The 27,596-nt window shown below is 37.4% G+C and overlaps 1 protein-coding gene across 1 annotated transcript in view; it reads right to left on the bottom strand.

The window, feature by feature from the left end:
- Positions 1-21,448, bottom strand: part of LOC136856597 (ligand of Numb protein X 2-like) — a 582,959-nt gene extending 561,511 nt beyond the window's left edge. Inside the window, exon 1 of the mRNA XM_067134518.1 lies at positions 21,257-21,448. The gene's annotated coding sequence lies outside the window, so the exon portion shown is untranslated. The remainder of the gene's footprint in view (positions 1-21,256) is intronic.
- Positions 21,449-27,596: the final 6,148 nt, after the last annotated feature.

Genomic DNA, 27,596 nt, shown 5'->3' with positions numbered 1-27,596 from the left:
ACCAAGTATGATGGACTGAAAGAGTAGAAATAAAATGAGGCTAGGTTAAGTACGTTGAGATGGTCTGCTCAGGTTGAGAGAATGGGAAAACTTAGTGGTGCGAAAGTCATACAGTTCTGAAGGTTCCGAAAGGGTTTCCTAGTTGATGATTTGGTAAAATTGTTTAAACAAACACCACCTAATGCACTGGAAAAAGAGCGGAAGAGGTTGGCCAAACAAGGGAAAATTGAGTAATGTTAATAATAATAGTATATATAGAATCTAGAGATTAAAGAAACATCAAATTATAAGGATGAATGAGGCAATGACAGCTAGCATGATTTTCTCTATAACCACTCCCCTTCCTTAAAACTGAGGAAAGAAATATATTACTATAGTAATCACAGGATACCTCTTTAATCTTGTTCTGAAGAAGCTCCACGCCTAGTATTTTCGTATACACACACACACACACACAAAACTATAACAAACCTAAAACTAAAATCTTACTTAGAGTGGCCATCTATAATGTAGATTTTGTAGACGAGTTCGGATCTTTCCTAGATAGTGACCCCCAACAAAGTTCGGGCGTAGTTATCTACGACTAATATTTCATGGGGGTCATTATCTTTACGATATTTACAGTTTTTTGTTTATTATTTTACTGTCATTCCCAACGGCCTTGTACTAAACACGCCGCAAAGTTGGATACGTAAAGGGTTAAAACCCTTTTGGGGGGTCAGTATCTAGGAAAGATCCCCGAGCTCCTTGGTTTGAGACAGAAAATGGCTGATTCAATTATTTCTAAAGAAGATATCATTCCCCATCTGTTGATACCTACGAAACTGACAAGCTTATATACATCCTTTTCAGGACCGGAAATGAAAGCAGTTATACCATAATTTGTCGTAAGAAAACTTGACGATTATGTATTCCGTGGCATATTTTTTTTCAAATAATGCGCCGCACTTTTAGTTTATTTCATCAGAAACTTGCGGTGAAGAAGTCTGCCGCTCAAGAAAACTAAGGTTACTGAGTAAAATCACATGTATGCCACACAATAAACGACTGTGGACTTTCTTATATAATAATATCCAAATCACAATTTTATGATTCCCGGAGCATCAGTCTCCCTTAACCAATTTATACAACCTACCACGAACAAGCAACGCGAAACCAATCACCCGTTTGCTTACACTAACAACCGAATCGTATCTGCCCTTGTAGCAAAAAAAAAAAAAAAAAAAAAAAAAAACAGCAATCTCCACTAGGGCGAACAAACAACTGTTGAAACTAGAAAGCTTGGGCCGTAATCAATACGGGATGCAATCGTGTTCCAATACCGTCCGGGCAAAATCCGGAAGAGTAAATATGCGCTCGAGCAGCGAAATCTTTCAAATGGTCAATTTGTAAGCGGTCAGCAAATTGAACCGCGCTTTTTTCAAGCCTGGAGATAATGTTATGGGATTTTAAGCCGTATCTTTAATCCTCTTCCCGTATGATGCGTACAGCATTCATTTTGAGAGCGGCGTGTAAAACCGTGTTCTGGAAAAGAGGGTAGGTAGGCTGGTGTCTGCTTGCCTGCAGGCATATAGAGTTCTTCCTCTATTTGTAGGATTTATATACTGTTCATACTATATCTACGTGCATTAATTGCAATTTACCTCAACTAAATTACATTTGAATTTCTTAATATAGATCGTAATTGAAAATATCTTGCACGCTTTCCAAACTTCCGTTATTTTTGCATCGTATTTCTCATGACATTCTAACACGATTTAGAACTTAGAAGACATATATAAAATTATCTAAAATACACAGGCCAAAGACTCTCTATTTACCTTACACTTAACCCCAATAACAAAGTTTTGATTTAGAATCACAAACTACACTCCACGCCAACTGGTGACAAAATGGCAGGACTTAAAACCAGAGCAATATCCACCGTTCTTTCCGTGCAGTGCACCAGTGTTTGTGAGTATGGCACGCGGAACAAAACCAGGGACAAGTCGGATTCGACACGCATTTAAAAAGGCAGAACACAAGTCAATTAAATGTATAAAAGCTACCATAACGTGTTCCGAATCTCAGTCAGGCCTGAGTTGCACGGGATACATATCCATTTATGAGTGAGCCGGGGCGTTGGCCACCCTGCCTTTTTCTCTAACACACACACACACACAGAAAGAAGAGAGAGAGAGAGAGAATGTGGTATTTACTACTGCTGAAATATCTTTTCAGTTACTAACAAATGTATAATCATAATGATTAATACGAATACAAACTAATGTGTGTGTGTGAGAGAGAGAGAGAGAGAGAGAGAGAGAGAGAGAGAGAGAGAGAGAGAGAGAGAGAGAGAGAGTATATTGACTTACTAAAGAACCTTTTCAATTACCAAAAATATGTATAGTCAAAATGAGCAACACGAATACAAAACTGAGACAAACTAGAGAGAGAGAGAGAGAGAGAGAGAGAGAGAGAGAGAGAGAGAGAGAGAGAATGTGTGTATTTACCTAGAGTATATTTTCAGTTACAAAAATATGTATAGTCAAAATGAGCAACACGAATACAAACTACTGAGAGAGAGAGAGAGAGAGAGAGAGAGAGAGAGAGAGAGAGAGAGAGAGAGAGAGAGAGAGAGAGAGAGTCTGGAAATAACAAATAACAAAAAAAAAAAAAGTCAACTAATCACTTCATGACAACATTATGGCCCAGCACACGAGGTCACTGACCCACAGCTTGTTAAAAGTGTTTCACCTGAACGAGGCCCCACGCAATTAATTAATAAAACCATTCCACGCAACGCACAAACGACTTCGTTAAAAAACAATGAAAGCTGTCATTCCACGTTCGTCATTCCTGGCTTTTAAAGATATTTGCGATTCGGCTGGTTGAGAAAAAGGACGCTTTCTACACCAAAACTCTAATTTCTAATTACACCTACGCCTACCTGAAGACCCTAATTTACTCACGGGGCCCTTTGAACGAGAGCAGATGCTGGCATAAGGCCGGGTTTAATCTAAATCAGACGTCAAACAGACCTTCCGTTCCAAAGGTGTTCTTCCTCGTTTCAAAGTGCCGGAAATATAATGTAATGTATAATACTCCTTTTACTCAATACTTTCTCTTTGTGGCTACAATATTAAATCGCCTCGGTAAAAGAAAGCTATTGAGAAGGCTATTTGTCTCTCCGTCCGCATTTTTCTGTCCGTCCTCAGATCTTAAAAACTACTGAGGCTGGAGGGCTGCAAATTGGTATGTTGATCATCCACCCTCCAATCATTAAACGTACCAAATTGCAGCCCTCTAGCCTCAGTGGTTTTATTTTATTTAAGGTTGAAGTTAGCCATGATCCTACGTCTGGAAACGCTATAGGACAGGCCACCACCTGGCCGTGGCTGAAAGTTTCATTTGCCGCAGCTCATAGAGCATTATACCGAAACCACCGAAAGATAGATCTATTTTCGGTGGCCTTGATTATACGCTGTAGCGGCTGTACAGAAATCGCGATTGCGCCGAAGAAACTTCGGCACATTTTATACTTTTTTATTTATAAAACACTGTCAAAATCTCTTCTCCCTTTTAAGGTGCCTTACATCATTTTGTCTCTCAAAGCAAACTCACATCAAAGGCTTCTCACTAAGGAGACCCACTCTCACAGATTATTCTATAATAATTCCGACCCTTGTGCTAGAAAATCTTTTTTTTTCTCAGTTTCTGAACAACTCCAGCAAACTTTGTTGCCTAAGGCGCACTTTAATTATTAAGATCTTCCCGCTCAAAGTCATCAGCAGTACAATTTAATTAAGAGTCACTATGCAAGCCTACCACTAATATTCCTAAACAAACTATGAATGACTTTCAACATATATGTACGGCTTCAAATCACATACACACATACATATAGGCCTATATACATAAAAATATATATACATATAAACATAAATAATTCATATACATATACATATAAATATATATATAATATAAAAATTTCTTAAGCTATAGCTTTAAATCTAAAATACAGTCTAAATCCTGCTGATTTCTCTAAACGCAGCACAGACATTAAATAAGTTATTTACGTGATATTCCAGTACTGCAATACGTAAGTCCCAACACCCGTTCTCTCACGTCCCAACACCCGTTCTCTCTATTCTCAAGAATACAAAAAAAAAAGTACACAAAAGTAAAACAAACAGAGTAAAACGCACTAACCCGAACCATAAGTTTAACAGAGGCCCAGCGAAGACATGGTTGACCAAAAATGGCCTGGTTGCGACCACAGACAATTCTTCCGAGACCAAAAAGAGTCCTATTTATTTCCTCGGCTCTCTTTTTACGGGCAGGACTCAGTCAACCCAGTCAAGGATCCCCCTTGCGAACGCGTAGGAAACACTGATTCCCGCCCGGAATCCTTTGAACTGCTTTGCACAGAAGGATACGAGGCGCATCTGGGCCGCAGCGAAGGGAAGTTGGTAACAGGAAGGGATGACTGGACATGAGGGGAAGGGAAAGGAAGTGAATAAATGTAAGACCAAAAGAGATTTGAAGATAGGGAAGAGAATAGTGATGAAGGAGACGCATAGAGGATATGGTACAATAATAAACAGGTATAAAAATGCGCCGCAGCGTATAATGCTGTATGAAACTTTCAGCCGCAGCCCATGAAACTCTTAACCACGGCCCATTAAACTCAACCACGGTCCATTGGTGACCTGTGTTGTTAGTGCCTATAGCGGTGCCAAAGTACGATTACAGCTAACTTTAACCTTAAATAAAATAAAAACTACTGAGACTAGAGGGACGCAATCTGGTATGTTTGATGACTGGAGGGTGGATGATCAACATACCAATTTGCAGCCCTCTAGCCTCTGTAGTTTTTAAGATCTCAGGGCGGACAGAAAAAGTGCGGAGAGATAGACAAAGCCATCTCAATACTTTTCTTTTACAGAAAACTAAAACTTCATACTAAATTAATTTCAATGTATTTGAAATTTTTTTAACTCTACAAAAAAAGAAAGGCTACAAAATTGCTCAAAAGTCAAAGTTTCTTCATTGATAAGTGAAAAAATATACGACCAAGCGATATTTGAAGATCGAGAAAAGAATGCTGATGAAAAGATGAATGGAGAGTTTAGTGTATGTATGTATGTATATATATATATATATATATATATATATATATATATATATATATATATATATATATATATATATATATATATACACATATATATATACATATATATATATATATATATATATATATATATATATATATATATATATATATATATATAATTTCTTTAAACCAACAGAAACAGATAAACTACAAAAATGCGGAGAACTCAAAGATCCCTCACTGACAAGGAGGCTGCGAGTCTGGAGACGCGACAGACACTTTTACTGCCCTCGCTCTGACTCCAAAAGGAGACTCGCACGAATAACCAGCCCCGAAATTTAACCCTAACCCAGGTCTAGAGAATGACCCTAACAAGACGTCGACACAGCCCCTTCTGGAAGAACATGGCCAGGTCACACGGTGAGATGAAACGGATAATTTAAATAATTTCAATTTTCACGTCATTAATTTTCCACGGTTAATTAATTATAGAATAGAATTTCGGCCAAAGGCCAAGCGCTGGGACCTATGAGGTCATTCAGCGATGAAACTGAAATTTGAAAGCAGAAAGATCTGAAAGGTGTAACAGGAGGAAAACCTCGCGACTGCACTGTGGAACAATTATTAGGAGAGGGTTGAGGAAAGTCAGATGGAAGAAAGAGAATATGAAAGGAGGTACAGTAAAAGGAATGAAAGGGGTTGCAGCTAGGGGGGCCATGTCTGTCTGTCTGTTATATAAAAAGGATTCATAAATGACAAACCCACATGTCAACATATTGAGATGATACCATAAACTTAATGGACAACATGACAAATCTTAGGCAGGGAAGTCGAGTCAAGCTATCACATGCTGTTATGACAAAAAGATAAGTCTCTTTTATGAGAAAAATACATAGGCTAATTTAGTCGATATTCCGATACATACATTTACATAAACAGACATCACTGAGAGAGAGAGAGAGAGAGAGAGAGAGAGAGAGAGAGAGAGAGAGAGAGAGAGAGAATCTGTCAAAATAGTGACTAACATAATTAATACTATGAATACCAGTCATTATAGTGCTACTTCTTGACGTAACAGATTCGCTGAACAGCAGTACCAATGTGCAGCAAATGTGCCTTGCTGTCGAACTTCTCCAACGTTCCAGAGGTCCTTTATTCCTCACACGGCTGGGCTGTGGAACAGCATCCCTACTGAGGATGTCCTGCTATTGGAACTTCTTCTTCAGAAGTTCAAGCGAAGATGCAATGCATTACGACCCTAAAACTATTCCCGTTGCATTTTAATACATTTTTATCTCTTTATTATCTATTAATTTAACTATTCCTTTTTCTTTTTTTAATGAGATTTCTTCTTTCTATATTTCCCTCTACATCCTCTTACTTCTTCCTAATGAACACCATAATATTCTTTGGAAGCTTGAAGAATTTCAAGTCAGTGGCCCCTTTGGTGGGCCCGTTCCATATGAATAGGGTTCATCTTCTGAATAATAATAACAGTAACGTGTATCTTCTCACGATGAATCATAATTAACAATAACGGGAAAGAGAAGGAATACTGAAGGGTTTAACAGAACCTCCTCACGTCAGTAAACAGCATTGACATAATGTTGCTTGCATTCTAAAAGAAAAAGAACTCTCAAAGAACTCACAAACTTGTTACTATGAGAGTTGAATGACAATCTAGTTACGTGATGCAGATTCCACTATATTTTCATCCTTATATATATACACATATACATATGTATATATACATACATATAGCCTATATATGTATAGGTGTGTGTGTATATATATATATATATATATATATATATATATATATATATATATATATATATATATATATATATATATATATATATTATACACACACACTATTCTCAAGCCAAACCAACATGTTTCTCAGTGTAACCCGAGAGAAGATTTACAGAAGATTCTAACGAAGGACCTCCAACCGAAATCAGCTGGTGTAATCAGAGGTATCGCCAGCTGCTAATTTATACAGCTCATTTCATGCAATCACAAGGCAGCTCTGTTCCACCACCAAATTAATCACCCTCTCGAGATATTTATTTTTTTGTCCACGTACATTAGAGGCTATCTTGAAGAGAATCTATGAGAGAGAGAGAGAGAGAGAGAGAGAGAGAGAGAGAGAGAGAGAGAGAGAGAGAGAGAGAGAGAGATTTCCAGTACATTAAAGAGAGAGAGAGAGAGAGAGAGAGAGAGAGAGAGAGAGAGTGAGAGAGATTTTTTCCACGTACCTTAAAGCCTGTCTCACAGAGAATCTATGAGAGAGAGAGAGAGAGAGAGAGAGAGAGAGAGAGAGAGAGTTCCACGTACATTAAAGCCTATCTCATTGAGAATCTGACCAAGTAAATTAAAGCCTATCTCCTACAGAATCTGAGAGAGAGAGAGAGAGAGAGAGAGAGAGAGAGAGAGAGAGAGAGAGAGAGAGAGAGAGAGAGAGAGAGAGAGAGAGCTATATAATGACACGTGAAAAAAAATCAAGAGATGACTAGAGACATTTCACCAACAAAAAAAAAAAAAAAAAAGAACAGGTATCCCGTAAAAAAAAATGTACCACGACCAAATGCTATTATTTTGATAATGGCTATTTTTTTCGAGGCCTACTGAAGTTTAATTCGTAATGGCCTTTAGTCATAGTCTACAATAATTCTATATGAACAGGCGCGCACCGTGGCGTTTGGTGCTAGTGCTAAACATGGCGGAAGCTCAAAGGGACGCCGTGTTTAGTACTAGCCCCTCGGTGACCAAAGATACCGTTTATTAATATAATTTGTCGACCAAACAATATAGAAATAGGCCTAGGTGTATACAATACTCTGATCCCCAAGGGGATAGTACTAAACACGGCGTCCCATTGAGTCTCCGCCATGTTCAGTACTAGCTGCTCCTCGGAGGTGACGGGCAGATGAGCAAGCCAACATATTTCTACTATTTCTTAAAACATACTTCCATTTAGCGCATTGCTTTTACTTTCATGTGCAAAAATGTAAAACTGCATTTTATAGCATGCAAATTACAGCTGTAAAATACATTTTAAACGTCATAGAAGCAAAATAATTATTTGAGTTAAGAAATGTCCACGAGGTAAAAGAAAAAAGTTTTAATACAAGTCCTCAGTAACATAATGACCCTTGTTTTAACACAGTATATTAATGCGGATTTTTATCTATATATCTTTATCACTGTTTTTATGACTGTTGCTGTTATAACTTTAGCCCTTTCTGCTTATCGAATAATTGTTTTGCTATCACTTATTTCAATTAGTGAGGTAAAGTGAAATTGCAAACGGTTAACTTATTCTAAAGATCGTGTCATTACCCATAAACCACCATCAAAAATCCTACACAAGAGAGAGAGAGAGAGAGAGAGAGAGAGAGAGAGAGAGAGAGAGAGAGAGAGAGAGAAATTTATTTATATACAATCTAGGCCGAAGGCCAATCGCTGGGACTTATGAGGTCATTCAGAGCTGAAAGGAAAATTGAGAGTAAAAGGTTACAAAGTGTAACAAGAGGAAAACCTCGCAGTTGCACTATGAAACAACTGTCAGGGTGGAAAGTAGGCTGGAAGAATGAATATGAACGGAGGTACAGTGAAAGGAATGTAAGGGGTTGCAGCTAGGGGCCGATGGGACGTTGCCAAGAACATTAAATCATACCTACAGTGCACCGCGCATGAGGTGCAGTGACGGCACTACCCTCCTACGAGAGGGAGAGAGAGAAGGAGAGAGAGAACGACTCCATTCAAGAAACCTATTCGTTCAAGATTGCAATGTCCCACAAACCTTTAAACGACACATAACGACTTGTTCGGAGCTGTTTAACAAGCGATGGCTCGATCTTTAACGACCGGTTGACAAGGGGAGCCCTTATTGTGAACATTAATTTTTATTTTTCCTTTCATATTTTACGGGAGGGTCAACACCTCCTCCCCCCCCCTCCCGCGCTCTGTTGCCGGAAGATTTATAGGTTCTCTGAGCGACCCTTTTTTTGGGACACACAAAACGGATCACTTGAGCTCAAACTCCACAATGAATACTCCATGAACGCGGCAGAGTTGTTGCGATTGTATTTTTCACTGAACAATCAAATGATGAACTTATGATGAGTTCCCATTGCTTAGGATATTACAATGCTCGTACAGATACGAATACTTAATTAAGTGCTGTATGTTTCTAAAGATTAAGCTTGTTACAGTTACCGTTAGAATGTCTTCAAATTAGTTTGAAACACACACACACATCTATACAATCAGTTATTTCCATTCTACCATCATCGCTATGTACATCATTTCTCATTACTTCTGTTCCCAAAAACTTTCAACTTTCGCCTCTTGCAAACTTACGAAAAACTCTTGCCTTAGGCTCTGCAGTTTCTCCTTACTATACCCTGGTGGTAAAAGTGGATTATGTTGATATAACACAAAACAATGATACAATAAACTACTTTCCAAAATGATTCAAGTATCGTTAAGTCATTACCAGTATTCCTCATTTATCCCTTTTCACACAAGGAATGGAATGGTACGGAATATAGAATTTAGGACAAAGGCCAGCGCTGAAAGGGAAGTCGAAAGTAACAAAAGTTATGAGGGTGCAACAGGGGGAAAACCTCGCAGTTGCACTACGAAAGAATTGTTGGGAGACGGCGGGTAATATGAACGGAGGCACAGTAAGGAGTTCTTGTCATTTAAGGAAACGCAGAGTCTGTGAGCAGTCACGAAAAACACAGACCTTCATAATTCTGCCACATATAGGCCTACGTCCTTTCCTGGCTGAAATAGAATAATGGATCTGAATATACAATGGGTTAACAAACACTGAACGGAGATCAGCAAACGAGCAGATTCATCAAAAAAACTGCTCTCTCTCTTTCTGTGTGTGTGTGTGTGTGTGTGTGTGTGTGTGTGGATTCCCAAGGGTCCTTCCTTCCCTTACGGTGAAATAGCAGACATGTTCGATTTCCACTCACCAGGGAGCCTGGCCAACAATCTTTTCTTCTTTTTTTCTGTCTACTTTTGGGAGAAAAAAATTCAAAGTAGGCATATTCGCCAAACCAACCTAAACGGAAAAAGAAAAAAAAAAACTTGACAAACTAGGCCTAGTAGGGGAAGCTTACATTTCCATTATATATAGCCTGTATATATGAATGTGTTTTAAACACTATGCAGACCTTGATAAGCAAACTAACCAACAATCATTCTCTCTCTCTCTCTCTCTCTCTCTCTCTCTCTCTCTCTCTCTCTCTCTCTCTCTCTCTCTCGCGTGACCTTGCACTCCCGCGACCAGATTAGGCGTAAATGGTAAAAATGCTTTTTGTTAAGGCCTATAAAAATCATCGTAAAAGTCAATGTGACCTGAAATAATTACCAGCCCTTTTATGTAACTCGGGAGCTATAAAACTCCCACATCAGTTTTCAAAATCACAACGATTTTCATTCTTCTGCAGTTCGTGTTAACGTCAGCTAAACACGCAGATAGTGTATGTATGTATGTATTATATAAGCAGATGTATGTATATACAGGCAAACGATACTGACAGCTTGATAACCTTTAACAGAATTGCAATCTTCGTAACCTCACCTAAACACGCAGACAGTGTGTGTATGTATGTATGTATGTATGTATGTATGTATGTATGTATTACGCAGATGAAAATGTATACACGCAAACGCACCGATAGTCTGATAACCTATATCAGACACAATTGTAATTTTCGTCATCTTCAAGCAAAGAACTACATGTGCAATTGGGTAAATGCACTGATTGCAGGCACTCGAAGGAAATGAATGTACCACATAACAAAACCGGTTTGATTCTGATTGACTTTCCAATTACGAATGGCGATAGAAAAATCATACATACATACATACATACATACATACATACATACATACATACATACATACATACATACATCTCATTCAAACTGGATGGTGTCTAGTGGAGATATTTATTCAAAAAAAAAGTTACAAGCTCTCTAGGACAAACAGTCTTCATTCTCAAGTACGTCCTAGAACGCTTGTAACTTTTTTGAATAAATTTCTCCACTAGATACCATCGAGTCTGAATGAAGCCTGTTAGGTTAGAAATTGTACTAATGCACAGAACAATTGTGTATGTGATAAAGTTAAAACATATACACACATATATATATATATATATATATATATATATATATATATATATATATATATATATATATATATATTACTCCTTATACCTTTCAAAAAACCAGCAACTTTTCTGAGAAACTCAAACGAGACGATCAACTATTCTCGCATCAACTTCAAAAAAAAAAAAAAGAGCTGAACATTTCCGTTAGAAGAAGCGTGTATCGTTCATAAACATTTCAAAACTGGGTTCTTTTTCGCTTCTTACAATGCCCAGACTTCCCCTTGATAACAACAGAAAAAAAAAATAACAGAACAAACAAATCTCGAGTAGGTAAAAGCTATGCATATCAATTAATATGCAGAGTTCCTCAGAAACATACCCTCCTACGGGTTCAGTGTGTATTCTCTTGGGTGGTAATGAATAGCTGATGATATTTCTAGGCCTAATGTAAAAGACTACCCAGGAAGCCCACAGGAGAACGCACAGGCTGAGAGAGAGAGAGAGAGAGAGAGAGAGAGAGAGAGAGAGAGAGAGAGAGAGAGGTAATGAAGACAGAACGGGCGGGTGATGGATTCTGTCGACAGTGTTCTCGTGTAAGTGTATGCAACAATCTCGAGATATCCGGCAGTCGACAGCGTTACACAGCCATTTGGTGGGTCTGATATATGATGACGGAATGGCATCATTAACGGAATACAGAATAATGCTGGTGGGAGAGGATACAATGGCGGCGGAAGGCAGCAATGTCCTCAAGATGGTACCTATAGGCCTAAAGAATTTCACAATTTCAGCATTCTGCAAATACTTTAGAATTATTATGTGACATCAAAAAAATTGAGCAGCACAGAATTCTCTACGTAACCCATACGATTATGGAAGCCAGGTTCTAAAACCAGGATGAATTAAAGACGATAAGCGGGTTACGATGGCCTAGTAAGGACTCAGATAGTAATGTCTGCAATTACAAGTGAAAGTTGTGCTGGCAAATAACAGGTTTATGACGAAAAAACACTACCAAAAATGATGAAAGTGTAAGAAGATTGCATAATCAAACAGCAAATTTGCATCACAGATAGATGCGGGCCCTTAATGTGCTGGCTGATGATTGCCAGTACAGAAGAATAAGTCTTAGTTTACACTTGCATATAAAAAAATCTAAAGATAATCAAACTGAAAATAAGCTACAAAGAGAAAATTGATTAATTTGGAAGTTTTTTACCACCTGATTGTAAATCATCTGGAGAAACCCTCCGATGTTTACTGGTGAAACCCAGACTCTGAAGCTGGAATTAAGGTTAGGACAGAACTGGACAAGGGTGAAAGGCTCACAGACAGACGACCAGGCAATACCAGTAAGCCTACAGGACGTTCAAAATACAACTGAAAGTCGATCAACTAAATCTGAGGTACTGTAGTGAAACAAAAATAAATAAAAACTAAAAAAGGTGAAAGGCGATTAATAGAAGGATGTTCAAAATATAACAGAAAGACTGAATCTGAGGTACTGTAGTGAGACAAAATCAAATAAAAACTAAAACAAGTGAAAGGTGAATAAACCTGTACCTTAGTACACTATGCAAAGTTTCCTAAAAGCACAAATTATGAATGGCAATTGAAGTAACCAGTAAACCATATTAAAGAATAAAACATCAAGAATATCGTTAAACTATTTCTTAGAGCAGGTCAGTAGTAAGATTGGAAATAGCACCAAAATTTTAATGGTGGGCTCTGAAGCAATGCTGACATGCTATCGCCGGATTCTGATTTAAAACGGCAACTCTTAGCCTTTTAATCTGAAATCACATAAGATTAATCAACTATAGTTACTGACAGCTCAGCACGTTGGGTTAAAAATGAACAGCAACGAACATTTTAACATAATATGATGGGCATACAACCTCAAGTTTAATTCTTTGGAAGCTTGATTTTCAAGTCAATGGCCCCTTTGCTGGGCTTGTTCCATGTGAATAGGGTTCATCTTTTGAATAATAATAATAATAATAATAATAATAATAATAATAATAATAATAATAATAATAATAATAATAAGTTAAGCACATTATAAAGATGAGAAGTCCTTTGTTTTCAAGAGAGAGAGAGAGAGAGAGAGAGAGAGAGAGAGAGAGAGAGAGAGAGAGGAATCCACGGAATGTCTCAAAACAAACACCTTGGTCAGCCACATCAAAAGAAGATGGAGGGAGAATGAAAGATTTCGAAAGTGGAAGGCCTTGCGTCACATAACCTCAACAAGAGCTCAGTCACCGGTAGGACTGTACACTGTCCGTCAGTCACATAGGCCTACAGTACCATAAAAAGTTGTGAATAGCGAGAAAGAGAGAGAGAGAGAGAGAGAGAGTAAAGCCTTTGAGGGGTTCCGTATCGGAAAGACCTCTACGGTCCTTTTAAATCTCTGTCTTTTGTTTGACATGGGTGTTCGAGATTTCTCAATCTGCTCCAAGGGCATCTGAGGTCTTTCTCTCGTTCTCTTCTCTGGAAAACTGTGGAACGACAGTTTTCTTGCGGCTTTTCAATTACATTTATAAAGTTACTTTGAAGCAACGCTGTACCAGTGTTTTAGTTTAGTAAGTTTTTCAGCAGCTGATGGTACAAGTATTTGTATTTGTCTTCATACAGATATTATTTTCATTTATAACGCCTCCTACTTTTCTTCTGTTTTGTTTCGATTGTGTCTCGAAACATATGGATACTATACAAAAATAATGTTCTCTTTATGAAAGGGAAAAATAACATAAGCATGAAATCAAAACGTATGATGTTTCTCATAACCAAGTTTCCTTATATATAAATGTATTAACAAATAATGAACGTGATTCTGAAAAATTTACCACTATGTACTCGACCTTGCTAAGTCAGTAATTTATTATTACTTTACACTCCTAAAATGAAGCAGACACTGATCCAAGCATCTAGACATAAGTATATTCTCTCTCTCTCTCTCTCTCTCTCTCTCTCTCTCTCTCTCTCTCTCTCTCACACACACACACACACACACACACACACACACACATCCTCGCAAACACAACTGAGATTAGGTTCCTCATATGCAAGCTCTTAATCACATAAATAATCACAAAATATCATTATTATATTCAGAAGATGAACCCTATCCATATAGAACAAGCCCACCACAGGGGACATAGACTAACAATTCAAGCTTCAAAATGAATATAGTTTCATTCTCAACCCCAGACGAGGCTGACAGACAGTAAGAACCACCAGCCCGACGAAACCCACAGCATGACGGGAGAAGCCATCCATCCAGCCAACCAGGAGGAGGATAAACCCGATACCTGGAAAGGCAAAATTCGTTGGACGCCACCACCTCCCCGGGGCATGTTGACGTCACGGGCTACCGTCCGTGGACTCGCTCACCCGCTCACTCTCTTCTTTTTCAAAGAAAGTTTGAGCATGCGCATGCATGACGAGCCTTGCGTCCTGTGAATGGACGGTTTCCGCTTCGCGTCGTCTCTCTTTTTTTGCAGTTTAGTGATGGGATATTTTTAACGGAGTGCTGATTAATTACTAACGCTCTCTCTCTCTCTCTCTCTCTCTCTCTCTCTCTCTCTCTCTCTCTCTCTCTCTCTCTCAACGCGCCAGCATAATCCACAAGTCAATTAACAACAAATACATAGTCTATATCATTGTTCTATGTTATGAAGAGAGAGAGAGAGAGAGAGAGAGAGAGGAAGTAAAACCTCAATAACATTTTAAATAGACCTATGAAGTGTCGATAACAAAGAGAGATGAACACACGGACGATTCCACTTCCATTAAAATCGGGAAACCATGCGGTGTTACACGACCTGAAGATGGAGCGAAACACTCAAGTGTACATTTTCATCGTCTGAGTTTGTTCTTCGTGATAGAAGGGGGAGAATAACAGAAAAGTCAAAACAAACTGGAGATTCCTCTGAGTTAGGCCTATCGGGGGGCTGAGCCTAATCACGTTAATTGAATACCAGGAGGTTTAATGTATATGATAATTTCAACTCGCCATCCTTGGCTAAGCACCGCCGATCTTATCGTAAGCAGAAATGGATCTGAAGTCTAAGATTTGTAGATTTGTGGGTCTCACGGATCAGCGTTCAGTCCAAAGAAACTACTGTGATTAATTAATCTTGATTTAGCAACAAGAGCAGTGGCCGGCATGCCTAAAGGGGAGTAGGTTAGGGTCTAAATGGAATGATTTAGGTCATGTTGTAACTCCATGATATGAGTGGGCTGACCCCAGTAAGAGACAGGATGTGGGAAGGCAGAATTGGTTCCGGGTCTTTGAAAAAACTGCACAAAAGCACTTGGACGGAAAATACAGTGGCTCAATTAAGTGACACCTGAAGGTTTCTGATCTCGAGTGAAATAAAGACAATTTCTTACACAAAAAAAGCATTGTATCGTACTAAGCAAACTGAATCTGAATAGGCCTAATGAAGCAATATGCATCACTGTCACCACCATCATCAAAAAGTTGCAGTATCTTCAGACAAGATAATTATCAATGGATATAAATCTTAATCTTCCCTTAGATTTCCTATGAAAGACTTCAACTCCTTATATCTTCCACAATATTATCCGTTTCATACACCTAACCTTGTCACAAGGTCCTTGCCTATACAGAGGGCTTATCAGCAGCTCGTCAAATCCGACAAAAAACACTGCACCATTTATCACTATCTAGCACGCATTCTCGCCTTTCCTGGCTACTAGGCCCTTCGTTTCGTATAGGCCTACCTCTTTCACTTCATCTTCTCTTCCCAGATATTTTCTCCTCCTCCTCCTCCTCCTAACACTTTTCTTTCTACAAAACCAAACCATTTATATATATATATATATACGCTACCGGGGTCTAGCGATGTCATAGGGCATATATATATACCCCAAAGCCAAATCAAAATCAAAATATATATATACCCCATACAAAAATGGGAAAAAAGCACGTTAAAAGAAGAAGATATATATATATATATATATATATATATATATATATATATATATATATATATATATATATATATATATATATGTGTGTATATATACAGTACATATATATAACCACACTAACACAAGTAAAAGGATATCCGGCACTATACAGCAACTGGGTCTTCTGTATTTTTATTTTTTAAAGAGAACCAGTTTCCAGGTTAAAGATAGATGGAAAATGGTAAAAAACAAGAGATAGAGAGAAAGAGGCGTGAAATTACCTCATCGAGGCCATCTCCTGTGTGGCCCTAAATAATTATTGCAATCAAAGAAAGCAATGATTGATTTTATCTCGGAACTGAATGATCAAAGGTGCCAGATCGAGCCAGAATTGCCCCAGTGCATTATGGTAGATAAAATGTCCTGTAGTATAGGCCTAGTAGCTTTGTTCATCCGGCATTATAGCCAGAAACTCGTCTACCTCTACTTAATTCGTCTAAAATAATGATGTATTTGGTTTCCAGAGATTAAGAGGTCGTAAGGTTCATACTGGCAATCTCAGCTGGGTTATGCTACTATGCAGGTTGAGGGAGACGGCATCTGACGCCAGTTTTAAGACTGTGATGGAATTGAAAAAGAAAGGTTTCTGGTTTCAAGTTTGTTGGAAGAGTTGGTAGCAAGCCATTTTTATATTGTAGATGTATAGAGTTCTACAGCGCTAATGTCTACGCTGGACGCTACTTTGTTCCATCGCCTTTAAGTCTGTAGGGAAAGTCTTAGTTGGGTGTGGGAGCCATACTGGGAAGCAATAGTCTATAATTGGTCTAATCAACGCCATTCATAGCCGTGCGCCGCATGGTGTTAATATCTCTTTTTAAGAAGTCCTTGGTACCCACGCCGCCAGCTTAGGACTAATGCACTTGGCTAGGGTTCTGTCGGTATATAGACCATGTTAAATCGTCAGTGATCATGACTGATTAACTGATCAGCTGCTTTGCCTTCCGTTATGGAAGCTTGAATTTCAAGTCGCCCCTTTAGTGGGCTTGTCCCATAGAATAGGGTTCATCTTCTAAATAATAATAATAATAATAATAATAATAATAATAATAATAATAATAATAATAATAATAATAATAATAATAATAAAGCTATGTTGGTCGGTAGAGACGAGAATAGTCATCGGGTCAAGTCTATCGATTACTTTCCTTATTATTCCCTCAAAGATCTTTACAAAGTGGGATGTTTTTAGTGACACAGGTTGGTACGATTTAGCCTTTCGATGTCATTGTTGTTAATGATTCTCAGCATCAGAGAAGGATGTTTCCTGTGCTTTCTTTTGCGTGGTTTCAACAGCACTGCCGGGAAGTGGTTTCGTCCGGATACAGAGTTAATTGTTTGAGCGCCGATTTCCTTTTCATGCGTTTCTTCCGTAAAGACAATGTTTTGCAGAGAGAGAGAGAGAGAGAGAGAGAGTTAGTTAGTTATGCTGTTCTCATCTCAAGATGAAATTCAACAGCGTGCGTAACTCTAGACGCAAAGAATTATAAGAAGCAACACCACTGGACTACACGATGGTAATACTTACTCTTCTCTCGATTTGGTTTCAGCCGAAAGAGATTCGTTACCTTTTCAAACTATCGTGATCGAGAACTTGAAGAAGCATGACAAATAAGAAAAAAAGGATTGAGTTCTAACCACGAAGAAAAGGGGAGAGAAGGAAATACAAAAAAAAAAATTGCAAAATAAAAAAATAAAAAGACAAGACAAGCATATACCTGAAAAAGGTCTTCTTCGCATCGTGAAACTCGAGAAGAGGAACCGGTGCCTGGAGGCCAAAAATCTAAGCTGTAACAAGACGAGGTTCCAAAACGGGTACAAAACGCCCGATCAGCTCAACCAGCCGCCAGATAGACGTAACTGAGACCAGTCGCTCTATAAGGAAAGTTCACCAAGGGCTCACGTGCATTATAGGCTCTTGGTGCACCGCGATTTCTTAGTCAGTCGACTTGCCTCTCGCCTGAAGAGACAGACATCAGATGCGCCGTCATTCAAAGATGCTGTTCAGTTACACGAAAACATTGCTGTGGAACAGATCTGCTCAACAGCAGCACCAATATGCAGCAAATGTGCCTCGCTGTCGAACTTCTCAGGAACGGCTCCCCTGAGGATGTGCAACTGGAACTCAGAAGTTCAAGCGAAGTTGCAATGCATTACTACACTAAAACAATTCTCCTTGTATCTTAATAACTGACTTACATTTTTTTTAGTTACTTATTTTTTAGAATTCATTTTTTTTATTTACTTATTTTTTAGAATTCAAGTTTTTCTAAAAACCTGATCTAGTCTTACTGTAGGCCTATTTCCCACTACCTTCTGTTAGCCTAATTCTGTCGAATAAACACCACAATGTTCTTTGGGAAGCTTGAATTTCAAGTCAATGGCCCCTTTGGTGGGCTTGTTCCATATGAATAGGGTTCATCTTCTGAATAATAATAAAATAACATCTCTCATGTTATATCTTTTAACCATAAGAAGGGTTGGTTCAAGAAGGAATCATAAACTTCAGGTTTTCAGAAGTATTTTAGACTGAGGATGCTAGTCCCATGTCCCTATCCAACTTGTCTATGACACCCCACAGTTCCTAATGAATCGTTTAGGTCGACGAAAGGGCACAACGGGATTCGACGGACCTGCTGAAATCGCCCACCTTGGACCCTATTTCTGAGATAAAACCCTGGCCTGCCTAATACGTCAACGCGATACTAACTCTCACTATAGTCTCCCAAATGGTTTGGTGAAAAAGTTACAGGGGTTAATTAACAGAGCAGCCACATTAATAATGAATAATTCCTCAGGGAATAGGGTCATGCCAGTCTTTATTGAGGTTAACTGGATAACTATTAAAGCAGGAATCAAATATAAAATGTATTTTAACGAACATTAGGATAAAGCGTAAAATACTAACATTTGTAAAAAGACTTCAAACAAAAATATACTAACGGAAACATTATATACATACATATAAAATATATATATATATATATATACATATAAATGAATGTCTTTTACTGTAATTATCACTACTCTGTCTGTATGTATATATATGTATATATATATATATATATATATATATATATATATATATATATATATATATATATATATGTATATATATATATATATGTGTGTGTGTGTGTGTGTGTGTGTGTGTGTTTGCATGTGTGTGGGTGAGTCAAATAAGCAAATTCTATCCATAAAATTCTTCAGATAAAAGAACCATTTTGACGCGGAGAACGAAACCAAAACACGTTAAGAATACCAAGAATCAAATGAAATCCTAAACGAGCATCAAGAGGATCAATAAAAAAAAAATAAAAATAAAATAATCGTGTTCAGCGATGTCTGTGGCCACAAAGGCTGGTCGCAGTGCCTGTATGCATGATTAATGAAAGGTAAAAATGTTATAAAGTTTTCAAGTCAAAGCTTTTTCCACCCTCGTGCACTGAATTACGTATTGGTTAAGCTAGAGGTTGGGTGATCTAGCCTATACCGTTAACTCTCTTTGCTTAAATGTTTAGTCTGTATGTAACATAACGTTCATATTTTATTTACAGAGTCATAAAATCTTCATTTATTTACGACGTAACGTTACATGAAATACAAGTTCTTCTTTAATGAACTGCTGTCAATTAAATAAAAATGTTTAAGTAAGAATAAAGTCAAAGAAATATAAAAAGTCAAATGTGTTGACTGCAATAACAAAAGGTCTAGGCCTAACTAAATTCAGTCAATGGAAAAAGATTTAACACAGCACTAACAATATTTCATTAATACAAGTTAGGTCTAGGGCAAGGTCCATGGTCTAGAGAACACACCGCACGGTCCTCACAAAACACAAAAGAAATAAGAACATGTAAAAAGAATTGGCAACAAGAGACGGGTAGGCGAATCACCCAGCTTCGTCCCTTGAGACCATACACGACCAGGCTGTCTTTATTAACCTCCAGACATGACGACTCACGGTCAAAATAAAGAGGTATATCAAAATGTATACAAAAAAGGAAAAAATAAAGATCTTTAAAAAATTATTAACTTATAAAGTCCGAGGTGAAATTTGAACCGAGATCTTTGAATGAGCCTTGATCAAGAGAGAGAGAGAGAGAGAGAGAGAGAGAGAGAGAGAGAGAGAGAGAGAGAGAGAGAGAGAGAGAGAGATGAAACAAAGTTCATAACAAGACAAATTAGCCCCATTTCTAATATCCTATTGAGAAACCATAATAGCCCTATACGTTAAAAGCAGTACTTCAACGTACTACCGAGCTTCAAATAGTGATCTGAACGAGACAACTGCCTACCAAACTGCTCGTTAATCTCTAACAATCAGCAAGCCCGGATCAAATACTGCCTTTTTAGCATTCCACAGTGCTTCATGGGAACCCGCCAACCTCATCGCGATAGCAACGCCAACGCAGGCCTTGATAATGAATCTGATTTTATCTAAGCCTCTGTAATGATCTAAGTGGGTTAAAAATTAATGGCCTTTTTCTCGACGACACTCGTTCTTGTTTAAGTATTCTATGGATAGACCTTTGGTTCGATGACATTGCGTTTCTTTGGTTCAAAATAGTAAAATAAATTGTTTTACTTCTAAATTGGAGTGAAAAAAAATCACAGGATACTATAATAAACATCTAATCGGCATCCCTATTCTGACCTTGTGGGCACAGTATTTGATCATCTCATTCATACAGCAATAGAATCGGGAATGGAGGTCTTCCCAGGGCAGGACTGAACAAATGTGCTTAACATACCAACAGATATGGGTATAAATGTCCCAGTAACGCCAGAAAAAAACAAGACAGACACTTTTAAAGGATAGTAATTACAAGGATCAACTCGGACTTTGGTATCCTGCTCAGCTGACAACACAAGACAACACCACACGCCGTCTTGGAGGAAAACTTCACATTTCCAACATTTTCCGTGACATCAACGACAAATGGAGCCATTTTACAGAAACTTCAAGACAAAAACAATTCAAACGGGCAGACAATCAAACAATGGCTTTCAGCTGTACTTACTTAATCGCCCGAGAAGTAAAATCCAAAGCGTACACGTCCACACTTCACAACCGTTCAAACACAAACTGTTGTTTTCTCTCTCGGTACAGGTGAGGTACACCTGATGATGCCATCTAGTGGGCCCAGGCAGAAGTTCGCCTTGTGGGACCCCTGGAATGTCTGGAATCTTCTTCTTCTTCTTCTTCTTCTTCTTCTTCTTCCTCTCCTCCCACCGACGATCGGTGGGGGATAGAAAACGGGATTTCACGGACAGTGGGTGTCTGCACTAAAAATAACACCTGCAGGATAACAGGATTATTATGGCAGGATTATTATATAGTTTACTAATCCTGCAGGTTACTTGAACCCCACAAAGCTTTATTTTCTTATAATAAAATTTCATTTACCTCGTGACGAAGTGACGGTTCCTTGCACATTCATTTCTCCACGAAACAGTTTATAAAATAAATCCACTTTTATCACAAATATAATGAAAATGTGAAAAAAAAAACTTATTAAAACGAAAAATCGAGCTGTTAGATAATATAGCAAGAGGTAATCGTTCACGATCTATCGTTTGAATATACAACAACGTCGTCTGGTGAATTTAATTGAAGCCGGTTTATCATATATAATCGCTCTTACGGCTGTATATTTGTTCATGTCAACGTTACGAGATTTGCACTGAGTTTGTGTCCTGTCGAGTAATGCCTGTATTACCGTCGAATATATTCCCTGAAGTCAAAAGGTGACAAGATTCATTTACGAAAAGAGGCTTTAGGCAACTCCCCCGTTCGATTGTGTGACGTCATAGCCTAACAAGATGATCCTAGACCTAATAATATTATTCTGCCTGAAAGATGCTTATTTGATATTGCTTTTGTTTATTCAACAGAGTATTTTTAAGATAGTTTATGGTAGTCTTTTGTTGAATTTATTTGCCTGCAAAATACAACTGTTATTGAATTGAGAATATAGACTTATTGTATTTATATATCGAGTCAAATTTATATTATTTTAATTGTCATTTCATTCGAGTCTGCTCCGGCGTGCTATGCTTGTTAATATGCCTATTGATTGTGAACAAATGTATATATATATATATATATATATATATATATATATATATATATATATATATATATATAGAGAGAGAGAGAGAGAGAGAGAGAGAGAGAGAGAGAGAGAGAGAGAGAGAGAGATGTACGTCTAGATATATGGCGAAACACAATGCCTGCAGTCAAATTCATCAAATGACGCTTGCATTAACACGAGCAACATTCGGAAAAGCGAAATTTATTCAGGGCATGAACTACACATGCCTGTGCATAACAAACCTCGAGCGTCCAAGTCAACAACACAGGGTAACAGGATAACGAAGCTCCGTCGTCAACAAAGAACTTTTAACGTGGGATAATCTGCGCCATTTTCGTCAGGTGGAACTGAGGAGCAAGGCGAAATCATTTTCCGTTATTACTGGATACTTTGATTTATAATAATAATAATAATAATAATAATAATAATAATAATAATAATAATAATAATAATAATAATAATAATCTGGTTGAAAAGCTGTATTTAATATTTCACGAATTGCCTGGTTTTGTACAAAGCAATGCAAGATTTCATAGTACTACAAAATTAAATTCTGCCCCCACTGAAGTAAGCCAACGCATTTATGCTGGACGAATGTTTGTATTAGCACATGTACACACACGCGCGCGCGCATGTTAAATAAGAACTGCCATATGAAAGTAATTTTGACGTATTTAAAATAAAACTGTTCTCAAAATATTGAAAAAAAACAATTAACTGGTATACTAGAGTTTGCCTGACGAAAATTCTTTTCTTGTTGTTGCCGTGACATGATGCTTTGATAACTTTTACCACAGATAAATTATTTTTATAAAGTCAAAATTAAGCTGTACAAAGATAAAGGTTTAAATGATATATATGTCATCTACACCAAACTAGTAATTTGACGGCATGAGTCTAGCCCAGGCTCCCAAACTTCATTGTCTTGCTATCACTAATCTGCGAGACATATCGTTTGATGAAAACATAAATTAAAAAATACAACTATACTTTTTACTTTGAATCGAATAATAAAAGTTGCTGTCTAAGGTTTGTTGACTCGCTAAATGTGAGGAACCACATCTAATAACATGCATTTGGTTAAGCAATTCTAACTGTCTTTAAATGTCTAAAACTGAAAAATTGATGTCATGAACAATGCGCTATTGGCTGGCCTATTGCAAAGAATTCTTAATGACTGACAAAATACAGCAGGTGTCTTTACACATCACAGTAACATGTTTAAAAGACGAAACTTGTTGATACACACAGTAACCTATAGGCCTAGTTACTACTAAGCCTAAACGACGAGCAAGATTTTTATAACATTATATTTGTGGCATATATAAGATTAATGATAGTCTATTTTCAAAACTGAAATCGCCTCTGCAACTCTGTGGCACAATAATATGCCGAAAATGTATAACATTAACAGAGAAAGCATTGGACGTGGATCTACTCCTAACAAGACGTTTAGCCTATCGGTCTAGCACAAAATTATGGGTCAATAAAATTCATTAAGCTTTACTTACCAGTGAAATGTTATTCCATTTTCTTTAAAAAAAAATTCTGTGCCCATTTCCGATATTATAAGCTGCACAACGTACCAGTACGAAGATTATGTACGAAAAATAGGTGTTGTCAGAATAGGCTGTGTGGCTGGAAGCAGCGACGTCCTCGTGTTGAGTTACCAAACTATGTAGTACTAAAACATTTAGTAATTTAGTGGTCGTGATTATAATCTCATCGGCAAAAGGTACAGAGTTCGACAGCGAGATTAAACAGAATGGTTTAGTAGACATAGTCCATTAAATCCCATCGTACCTCTGTTCATAAAAAAATCATTAAATATGACTAAGTCTACAATAAAGTGTCAGTCTTCATAAGATTAATTCACAAATTAATAAACTTATATATATATATATATATATATATATATATATATATATATATATATATATATATATATATATATATATATATATATATATATATATATATATATATAATTACGAAGGCAAATTGAAGATTGCTGGACCTAAAGAATGAATATATTGTACGACATCACAATCGGTTCTTCTTAAATGACTTCTATCGTACCTGATATTGGCGCGTAAACACTCGAGACTATTATAGTGAAAATGGTTCGTTTTTTTTTTCAAATATATGAGTATTTTCAAAAATATTAAATATGTGTAATGTGGTTTATGAAACAGAGTTATAATTTTAATTAGTTTTTATTAATGGGAAAACGTTTTAAAAGCATAAATATATATATATATATATATTTGCGGACCTACAGCTCCGCATACGTGAGGACTTTGGATATTGCATTCAATGACTCCCCCTCGAATCTTCTCCGCACCTTTGGTCGTTTCTCCGCGCTTCGGAAACACTGGGTCACTTCACCTCAGCAGTACATTCAGTTCCTGGTATCAAGCTGACCATGGGTGGGTTACAAACCAGTTGGAGAGAGGCATAGTGCCAATACCCTATACCCAAAAGACTTGCTGAAGACTATACATCTAAATTGTGGACTCATCTCTTCGTTTACCTATTTATTTACTCCCAAACACATAAAGAAAATTAACCGTTTCCAGTTTTTCAAACTTCTCTCTCAACATTCATTATTCCATCTACCTGGCTTCTTCTATTAACCCTAAAAACCTTACCGTTGCTTATATTCACACCCTACTCTCTCCACATGCTAATTCTTTTACTACACACACACACACACACACACATAATGGTAACATTATACGTTATTCATTTCAAGTGTTCAGGATCTATCTGCAACCACAATTTTCATTTTCCCTTTTCTATATAAATCATCACCAGAACTCCTCGCAAGTAACAATTATCAGTTCCACGTACAAGGTCGAAAATAAAAAAGAAAGTTGTTTAGTTAAGGGGGATGGAAATATCAAGTCAATCACACTCCCAAATGGGCTAAAGGTAAACGAGGACGAGAGATCTACAAAATGGGAAAACATAGAACACAATTGAGGCATCTTCTACTTGTCTTTCAATCTAGGAGGGACTCAAGAGAGAGAGAGATTGCAGGTTATTATTTTCCAACTTCAACAAATCTGATTATGACTTCAAAACCCTAGACCTAGGGCAAACTCGAAGCCCCATAAAAGGTGTTCTGCTTGACGAGTGAAGTATGTTGGGTTAAAACAGTCTGCCATGAAACATTACATTTTCTTCTGACATATCTGTCCTCGTTTTCTCTGGTACTTTCTGATACACTGCTTTCATTATAAGCGATGCACTATACGTTCCCCTCTCGCTCCATACTTAGAAGTCATATTACTATAAGGATTGGGGTATATCCTTAATAATTACATCAAACCGGACGTGAATACGATCAACGTAAATGCAATACAAAAAACAACACCAAACTAGACCATATTTATACCTTTAGGATATAAGTAACGCTGAACATGACATTCTATTTTTTTTCCAGTACATAAGGATTCTGGTCCTCTGGTCAACTCTTTTACATGTAATTACATATTACAGTCAAACCTCCTTTCCTGTACTGTATTATGATGATCATTCATAAATTTTTGGGAATCTTAACATACTCAATTTCACATACAGGAAAGGTTTTAACAGGTCAGTTCACCACATAGCAATCTTTGCCCTCTGTATAAAAGCAATTTACATTTTCACTTAAATACCCTATTTCTTTTAAGCGATACTATTGCATTTGCATACATTTTATAAATGCCCTAGATATTCACACATCCATTTATAAAGTCCCATTCCCATCTTAGACAGGAACCTGATTTCACAAAAATTTTCTTCAAGGCAATTACCTAATCTTTATCAGCGCAGCAACTTTGGTTGGTTGTTATTTGTCACAGCAAAAGTCACTTCTGCAACTGTTTAGTTTCAGTTAAGAGGGTTCTTATATGATTGAGGTACTCTAGTAATCCTTGATCATAGTGCAGGCAAGCACTTACACCCCATTTACAGATTGGTTGGGCTTGGAATACCTGTCACTGTTGTTATTCAGTCATTGCCTTACTAAACATTTATTCTCACTGATACTCTAAAACCCGAGTCATTATATTTCCATACCCAAGTCAAAATCTTATCTGAATCAAAGTTATATATTCAAGGGGAATCCACCAGAATGAAAGACCAATTTCGAGTGTCTTCCATAGGACAAGAAATGCTCAGAAACCCAACTTTCAGGTCACTGGATCAGTCATCCATTTGATAATTGAGGGTAATTACTTTTCAGTGAATCAGTTTTATATTGTAAAAATTCCTGGGCATCAAACCAGTTCTTCATTGATTGAACCTAATTTTTGTTTGTCTACTAATTGAAGCTCTGTTCAGCATTTGATTTGTTGAACAGGGATTTAAATTAAGGGCCATCTGATGCCCAAAGCACCACCCAGCAGTGGATTTCTCTCAACACCATCAAGACATTGGAACTTGACAGGGGATCATGTTATAATATTGACATAGTATTTCATCATTGTTACTGTGCACTGTTTAAACGTTTTTCATTTGTTTAAGGGAGAGGCGCTCTTTTGGGGTCCTGACTTGGCACCACCACTTGCTCTATGGTAAATCAAGTGGTTATAAAAAACTGCTAGGCCCTTTCCTAGGTGCCAAGTGCATCTATATTTTGCTTGATAGTCAATCCAGGTCTGAGTGGAACCATTACTGAGTAACGCTGTATTTATCTACTACTACACAAGAGAAGCAAGGATCCTACTTACTTTGTCATAAACAAACCAGCCTCACTCTATTAGCAATTGTGTCTGATTTTTTCAGAGGGATGAAAAAATTGCACACTAACTCTCCTTCACTGGATGAAGACGTCTAACGGTATGCCTGAGATCACTTCTCTCAATCTGTAAGGATGCATGGATGTATATTACTAGTGATAAAGCCCAGGCCCTGGAGGACATGACACAAAAGTACCACTCCAATGTATATACTTAATGCCTGTCTACTAGAAGAGAATGAATAAAGTGCATGAAATTTTGACCAAATGCCATTGCACTACGGGTGAGGAGGCATTCATCACCATCATGGCAATGAAAAGATGAACTACTTTTTGTAAAAAAAAAAAAAAAAAATAAACTCAAACACACTGCATTTTCTCATCTTGGAGACCCAAAAAGCATCCAAATTTTCTAGACTGACATAATGGGGAAACTACCTCTCTTACTTAAGGAGAGGTACCTTCAGCTTATTTCTCACTATGTGAGGTTTTCCTCAATACTCTCAAATCCAAGCAAATAAAAAAAAAAATTAAATC

The sequence above is a fragment of the Macrobrachium rosenbergii genome, chromosome 36 (genome assembly GCF_040412425.1).
Source record: "Macrobrachium rosenbergii isolate ZJJX-2024 chromosome 36, ASM4041242v1, whole genome shotgun sequence".
NCBI classification, from domain to species: Eukaryota; Metazoa; Arthropoda; class Malacostraca; order Decapoda; family Palaemonidae; genus Macrobrachium; species Macrobrachium rosenbergii.
This window is presented reverse-complemented; position numbering and strand designations above follow the sequence as displayed.